The sequence below is a fragment of the Polyodon spathula genome, chromosome 4 (assembly GCF_017654505.1).
Source record: "Polyodon spathula isolate WHYD16114869_AA chromosome 4, ASM1765450v1, whole genome shotgun sequence".
Taxonomy (NCBI): domain Eukaryota; kingdom Metazoa; phylum Chordata; class Actinopteri; order Acipenseriformes; family Polyodontidae; genus Polyodon; species Polyodon spathula.
This window is the reverse complement of record NC_054537.1, coordinates 30,784,418-30,792,071: the sequence shown is the minus strand read 5'-3', so window position 1 is coordinate 30,792,071 and position 7,654 is coordinate 30,784,418. Positions and strand designations below refer to the sequence as shown.

At 37.2% G+C, this 7,654-nt stretch overlaps 1 pseudogene; it reads right to left on the bottom strand.

Annotated features, from left to right (window-relative positions):
- Nucleotides 1-546: 546 nt before the first annotated feature.
- Nucleotides 547-6,419, bottom strand: LOC121313918 (annotated as a pseudogene).
- Between the last annotated feature and the right edge of the window lie 1,235 nt (nucleotides 6,420-7,654).

The following is a 7,654-nucleotide window of genomic DNA, read 5'->3' as shown; positions in this document are numbered from 1 at the left end:
GACAGATTTCAGCCAGCAACCTAAGCATACCCATGTATTTCCACTAGGCTACCAACTGAGCTATCGCAGGCAGTATAGATACCAATCGGAATAAAAAACATTTATTATTTATAGATTCTGATTATTTCTGGAGGATATGTTGCCAAAGTTTAAACTAACAAACAAATTTACTTAATCTCTGGTAGATTTTCTAGAGAAGGGTCCCAAACCCAGAATAACGCACAGGAGACTCTCACTCTGTAAACTAGGAGGGCTGTGCTTTGCCTGTTCTTGAGAAATATTATTACTATATTACGTGCAATACTCGATTTTCAACAATGTTAATACTAGACTATTCCCATCTCCTAACTGGTCCCAAAAAAGATAATTTAAACATTTTTTTTACACACACTAAATGTCTGGTATAATGTTTTTTTTTTTGTTGTTTTTTTTTTAATGTCAGGATGAGACAATGATTACTTCAAACTGGAGAACAATGATAGTTCAAGTGCAGCATGAGTCAGTTTTGTTTTAAAATCTCGGTAGTTTAATTTGGAAAAAGGCCAGTCAACTAGGATGCAGAAATAAAACAGGCATTGTGAGCATGAGACCCTCACTGTAATATTTAAATGCATGTTACTGCATCTAGGGTTGTGATTGTTATTCTACTGCGGATAGAGCTGGTGGTTTATTATTAAGTTCAGACCATCATTATACCATTATAGGCCTTTTCGGATGTTACACCTGATCTCAACCATGAACAAACTTCCCTTACCTAAGACTAAGATTTTTGTCTAACCTGATAAATATTATGTACATCAATAGGACTTTTTATTTACTGGTAGTTGCAATTAATAGTCCAGGGTCCAAACAAGAGATGAGGCTTATTTAAGGTTTTTATAACTGGAATTTTAAATACCAGTAAATACTATGTGCACTCGTTTAAGGCAAGACACATGCAAATGATTTAATTCCTTATTATTTGCATGGAAATGTACAGTGTGTATTTACTGGTTTCAGGCTGTGTACCCTTTCTTTTTTTTTAATTACCATAGTAGTTGGAAATTGTTTTGTTTTTTTCCCCCAGAGATGAAAACAAAATGAGAAGTTACCAACTGATTTATTCTACAAGAGCAAGAAAACCATCCTGTTTTCTAAATTGTAAAATGCATTTATTTTTCATATTGTAACCTTTTTTTGTTTCATTTTTTTTTTTGGTCTTGTCATTTTATAAAACTCTTTCCAGAATTTTCTCTGCATTTCCTCTCCATCATCGACTCCTGAATGGAGTCCTACCTGGTAACCAAGTCACATACACCCACAGTTTCTGCTGTCTCTGTGGCAAAAGAGGTGACGGAGATTATCTGTAATGCGGTTTCTTTGCAGGATGATGAACGCCACACACAAGCTGCTCCTGGTCTCCATGTTGCTTGGGCAGGAGGACCAAACTGATCTCTTACCCAGAGATCATTGATGTAATCCTTTTCGGTGCCAACGCCCGTATCACTTCCTCCATATAAGCCCACGTCATAATCAATCATTGTCCAAATTTAAAAAATAAGCACAGTAGAGAAGAGAGGGGAAAGGAGGGTGGGATATAGGTGTGTGGAGTTCATCATCCTACGAAGAAACCATATTACAGGTAATCTTCGTCTTCTTACCTTCTTATGATGAAATCCACACACAAGTTGAACCTTTCCAAAGAATTAAGACAACAGGGTGGTGGTAGAAGTTAGTAGAAGAAGACACAGAAGCAAAGTACAATTGGGTTGAAAGCTAGACTCATTGAAGTTGTAATGCTAATAAAGATCTTGGAAGAGGCCCATGTAGCAACGTGGCAGATGTCTTATATTGGGCAGATTTTAGTTTTGTGCCTATATTAACCATACCTTACTGTGGCAAAGTGGTCTGCAGTGCACAGGTATAGTGATGATGTGATTGTGAAACAGAAGACAGATGACAAAATTCATGACCCAAAGAGGTTTTATTGTAATAATCCTGGTCTGGCGACCACAAAGAATAATCCCAGGCAATTCACAGTAATGTGTGTTGCACTGTTTCAAAACAATGAGTTGCAGTCCCGAAATAAGACAGTTCAAAATGAATAAACATAGTAGAACACACACAAAGACACACACATTCACAAGTCCAGAGTGAGTGCTACAGTGCTCGTGGTGATTTACAATTTATTTGTGACCAAGGGACAGTGTTGTCTGGGTTTAGTGCTGGCCTCATGACCCCTTGGCTAACGAGTGCAACCGCTCCTCCAATCCGCTGCTGCCACATCATTTTCCTTCCGGGTCAATGATTTAGTGTACCATAGCTCTGCCCCCTTTCTAGATGGCCGACTTCCGTCTAACCCTGGGAATGACGATAACACATTTAGCATGTAGGGTTTAAAAAAACTACCATGCAAATACAAACATCCCTACCTCAAATAGATTTAGATTGAAGGCTGTCTGTAGTGTATACTGGATTCTACATTGAGTGTCCCCCAGCAACAAACTGCATACCAAAGAGTCTTGAAAAAAAGCTAGTCAGACTTCTCCAAGTCAAACAAAGGACATGTCGGAATGAGAATGATCAAGATCTACTTCTATCAAGAGCAGGCAAGGCACTTACCATTTGGGGACTGCTGGCAAACACCAAACTGTACTCCATACACCTCCACTTCACACAGTGTCAGGTGCTCAGATCTCTGAGGGATGAAAACATTAACATACCACCCACTCCTCCCAGAGCAGCAGATGGTGTGAACAGATCCTGGTGAAACAGAAGTTATAGTACCGCACCTGGGTAGGAAGGAGAGCTTTCGATAAGACAAACAGAAAAAAGGCCAGGTCTTCAGTCTATTCAAAACAAAACAATAGTTTTAGGGATCAAGTTTATATTAGCCTTCACACATCAAAAACACTGTACATTCCATTTAAAGCCAAATGCTGTACTGGAGAGAAAGTTACCATTGATACAGCAAATAAATCCCTTTAACATTATTGCAAGCAGAATGTTAACCATTTTACCTGGAGTTGGCATTGCCATTGCTGAACAGTGAATCTCCAACATGAACTTCAGCTCCTTTCAGATGGTTTGAGCAGCAGTCCTTTCTGTTTCCGACCTTGACAACTGAAACAGAATACCTAGAACCCAAGTCCACCCTCCATTACGGGTTAGCAGACATATTTAATTAAGTAAACATTAATTTAAATGTTTCTGGAATTAAAAGTATAAATACAAAGCTGTGATTTTTGTGTGAACGTGTTGTGAAAAAAATCCAACATATAAATCAGCCAAAATTTTTCGTTATACGGTATATATTAACTTAAAACCAATCTTTATGCCGATACCTCCAGGCATGTCAAAGTTTGTAGATGCCGCTTTTCATCTGACTGGTGTCTTCTAAGCTTACATATTTTTGGATTAAGTCTGCTGCCATCTGGTAATGTATGTTGTTTATTAGCTTCCTATGTAGGAAACGTTGGTCACAATCAGTAAACTAATTTAAAGTGTTAAGTTCGCTCTTACTACGATGGATCAGTGGCTGCAGCAGTGACATACAGAGAACCCGCAGGCATGTTGGATTTTTTTTACCAGTATATGTACGTGTGTGTGTGTGAGAGGGGGGGGTCAAATACCAGAGAGAAGAGGAAGGGGGGTGTGGCCCAACAAGTTTGAGAACCACTGCTGTAGAAGATATTTGACTTCTGTCAAGGATCCTTTAGATACAAAATAATTATACTTTGTGTACATACTATGAAAGCGTTAGTTTTATGCAATGTAAAATGCCTGTAAGATACACTTAGTAAAATGTCTGCACTCAGGGACAGGCAAACAATAACTCTCTACTTCACATAGAGTCAGCATGCGACCTTTAAGCCCAAAGCAGCAGATAGTATGGACAGTTCCTGGAGACACTGAAGCGATGGTTCCACATCTGGAAAGAACTGTAAAAATGCAAGCCAAATGAGACTTTACAATGTATCTGAAATGGTCACCAATTTGAATCCTTGTTTAGATAAGAACACGCTCCAAATTGCAACCTGATACATTTTCTACCTTTCAATCATTAATATTGTAAGGAGCCACTCTGAAGGTACATTAGAGTACTTCACAATATTGAAACCAGCATGCTGTGCTAAAAGCACACCAGTGGCAGAGCTAGTCAGGGCGTATCATTTTAGGAGTCTCATTTTATAAACACTGGAAGCCCATTACATTAAAGTATATGTTCTGATATACAGGGATTATTTGAAGGGCATTCTAACAGGGGCTGTTGGTTCCATTTCTATCAAGAGACTCACCAATACAGACTTCAGAACCCAGAAGGCGCTCCGCACAGCAGTCTTCTCTGTTGAAGACGATCACAGCGGAGATCTCATAGGTGTTTTTCAGGTCCACTCTCCACCAGGAGGGGAAGTCAGGGTTGGTGTGCGTGCAACTCCCCTTAGAATAGACTCCATCTCTGTTCCCATTAACTGCATGGGAAGGTACTCCAGCAGCATTATGCAGTGATGACTGAGCTGCAATCCCCTGCCGAGCAGCATTGATGTCTGTGAAGAAAACAATGCAATCCTCAGGACCTTGTCTTTCTAGTCCTCGTCTACTGGGAACAATATTAAAAGCAGAAAAAATAGGTTGCACAAAATGAACTAATGGTCAGCCACAGGTCACTCATGATGCTTGGGTTTCAATTCTTTTTTTTCCCCACTTTTGCCACTTCCTTGAAACTTATTTTAACTTAGTTTGAGATCAGCATGGCACATAGAAATGTGTTCTCTACTAAAGAGCACTACAACATGCAATTATATATCACCTTCTACACCTGTGAGAGCGTCTAAACTAAACTAGCCCAGTGCACTTCAGAGAAACAAAAAACACACTGGAAACAAACACGAATATGTCGGTGTGAATTATTTAATCGTGCACCCACCCACTATTCTACCTTTAAAATGTGCTTGTCATCCAGTCTCTGAGTTTTTCAAACTAATGCTGAATTCTGAACTACACACGTGAATACGATAGCTGCATGTGTTTGAATAGTATTTCGAATGCAGTTAAAACGAACGAATATAGGTGTACAGCTGCATAAACCGAACATTAAGATGGACTTCTATATAAGCAGGGACCTACACGCAGCGGAGGTGTTTATTCAGAATTTGCCATTTAGCAGCTGTTTAAATCAGTGCCAGTGTGTCACTACTTACCGGTATCACACGGAATTACTGCCGTTATGTTTCAAATATAATGCGAGGTTGGCAATTTGTTAACAAATAGGTCAACCATTATTATCCCAATGATTTGATCAGCTACTTAAAAATAATAATACAACCTTTGTTCAACAGATATACCAAGACTGAAAGAAAAACTCAGTCATTCTGCTGCCACGAGGATTTCACAGTCGTGTTTAAATTAAATATATATATTATATATATATATATATATATATATTATAATATATATATATATATATATAATCATATTATATATATCTTATATATAGGTAAAATTATTTTTGATTATTTCAAAAAGGTGAATTACTCATTCCACGCTATTGACCGTCATCTCACCGATTAGTCATACATACACAAATTATTAGCAACCGTTAAAAACATCACTGCGAATTGTTTTGAACTAGCAAGAACACACAAATTAAACAGTTACCATCTGGAAATTGCTGGCATTCATCAGCGAAGCAGAGACCGAACAGCCAAAATAAAGAAAACATCCGCATCCTGCAATAAGAAGGGATTTCAAGTTTGTCAGTATGCACTGTCCTTACAAAGGTAACACCAGATGTTCCTGTCAGGACACCGCGCTCTGATTGGTTATCATATCATTGTTACTAAAACAACGAATAATCCTCTCCACACCGAAACCCTAAACCTAAGGTCAGTATCCTATACCGGAGCCATTACACAAAGTAGTTCGTGTTTGGCAGTGAAGAAGCGTTTTTGTTACTTTAAAAAAAAAAAAGTGACCGAATGTGTTGCGCTGACTTCCTCAGTTATCCTGACAGGAAAATTTTGTGGTAGGCACTGCTTCAATGCGCCTTGCCCAAAAACAAAACCAATTCATCAAAAGATCAAATGTAAATAAACCATTTCTCTATGGCAAAAACCGTAACAGTAGTGTGTAGCAGTTACACGAAAGATATGCCCTATCTTAGTTAATGACTAAATTAAACTCGCAAGAAATTTATACGCAATTGAACGGCAAAATAAAATAAAAATAAATAAACTAATATTCTTATTGCTGTTCAAACCCCAGCACCCGCTGTCTTACTTGCTTGTTCTGGGGCTGGCGTTAATTGAATGCCTAGCTTGGGTTCCTATTTGTCTTTATAATTTAATATATATTTTTAAATATATACTGTAGGCCTACTTATTATTATTAAAAAAAAACGACTGTCACGTCAATTTATGCTACCAGTCAAATGTTCCTACTTTGCGTACTGCGCATGACCGGACTATTTTCACCTGGCACTGTGCGTGGCCAGACTTCTTTCCCCTGTAGACCAAGGACTCATCAAAAATCACTACCCAAGTCTTTGGATATGAAAGTACGTGTTTTGTTAACTTACATTTTACTCCACATGTAATTAGTTAGGTTTTATATTAAATACAGACAGCTGCTGTATACGAACGGTAAAGTATATTACAGAGGGAGTTACATTTACAAAAGCGACAAAAAAATAAAAATAAATTATGCACCTGTACGCTGACTGCAAGTTTTGTTAACATTGAAGCGTAGTGTATTCTCGAACAGTAATCTCAAGTACACCTTTGTAAACTGTTTTGCAAAGGTAGCATCCAATTATTATTATTATTATTATTATTATTATTATTATTATTATTATTATTATTATTATTATTATTATTTGGTAAGAAAGCTTGTATGTACTATATGAGTCAGTCATAGATTCCACCACCCCTAATTATAATTTGAGTCACTTATGCGGCTCAAGGTAGAGATTAACAGGTATAATATTTTGACATCACAAGAGCACCCATCAAATTTTGATAACTTCATTGAAGAACATTATCAAAGTATGATACATTTTAGGCATCTATGAATTGGTAGACCTAGAACAATTATCAAAATCCTGTATTACATTTTCACTTAATCCACCACAGGACATACTGTTAAAGCACTATGTGGTCCGCTAGAACAAACCTATGTATTACCTTTGATATACTTAAATATAAATGAGTTATGAAGAATAGGACTATGTTGACTCAATTAGTATTGAATTTATATATCAAAATATATTTTTATAATATATATATATATATATATATATATATATATATATATATATATATATATATATATATTTATTTTAAAATCTTTTTAAACTTCTCTCTAAATAACTACCAAGGTGAATTCTTGGTTTGTTTTTAGACCTTTTTTTTTTTTTTTACATTTATAACTACAGATGACTTTTGGTACAGGTATCAGATTTTGACAAGGTAGCAAAATTTGACTTTTATACATGTCCTATTTTGCTACCGGAAGCACATTTTGATGGGCGGCCTCACCTTTCTCTGTGGCAGGATTTGTCTTGTTGGTGTCTTGGGCTTTCCTTCGCTCAGCTCAGGCCTCGCTTCTGGGGGTTCCCTGCTATCTGCTTCTTCTTCTGGAAGCTCTGGAGGTATGTGGGGATGTTCCCTATTCCTTC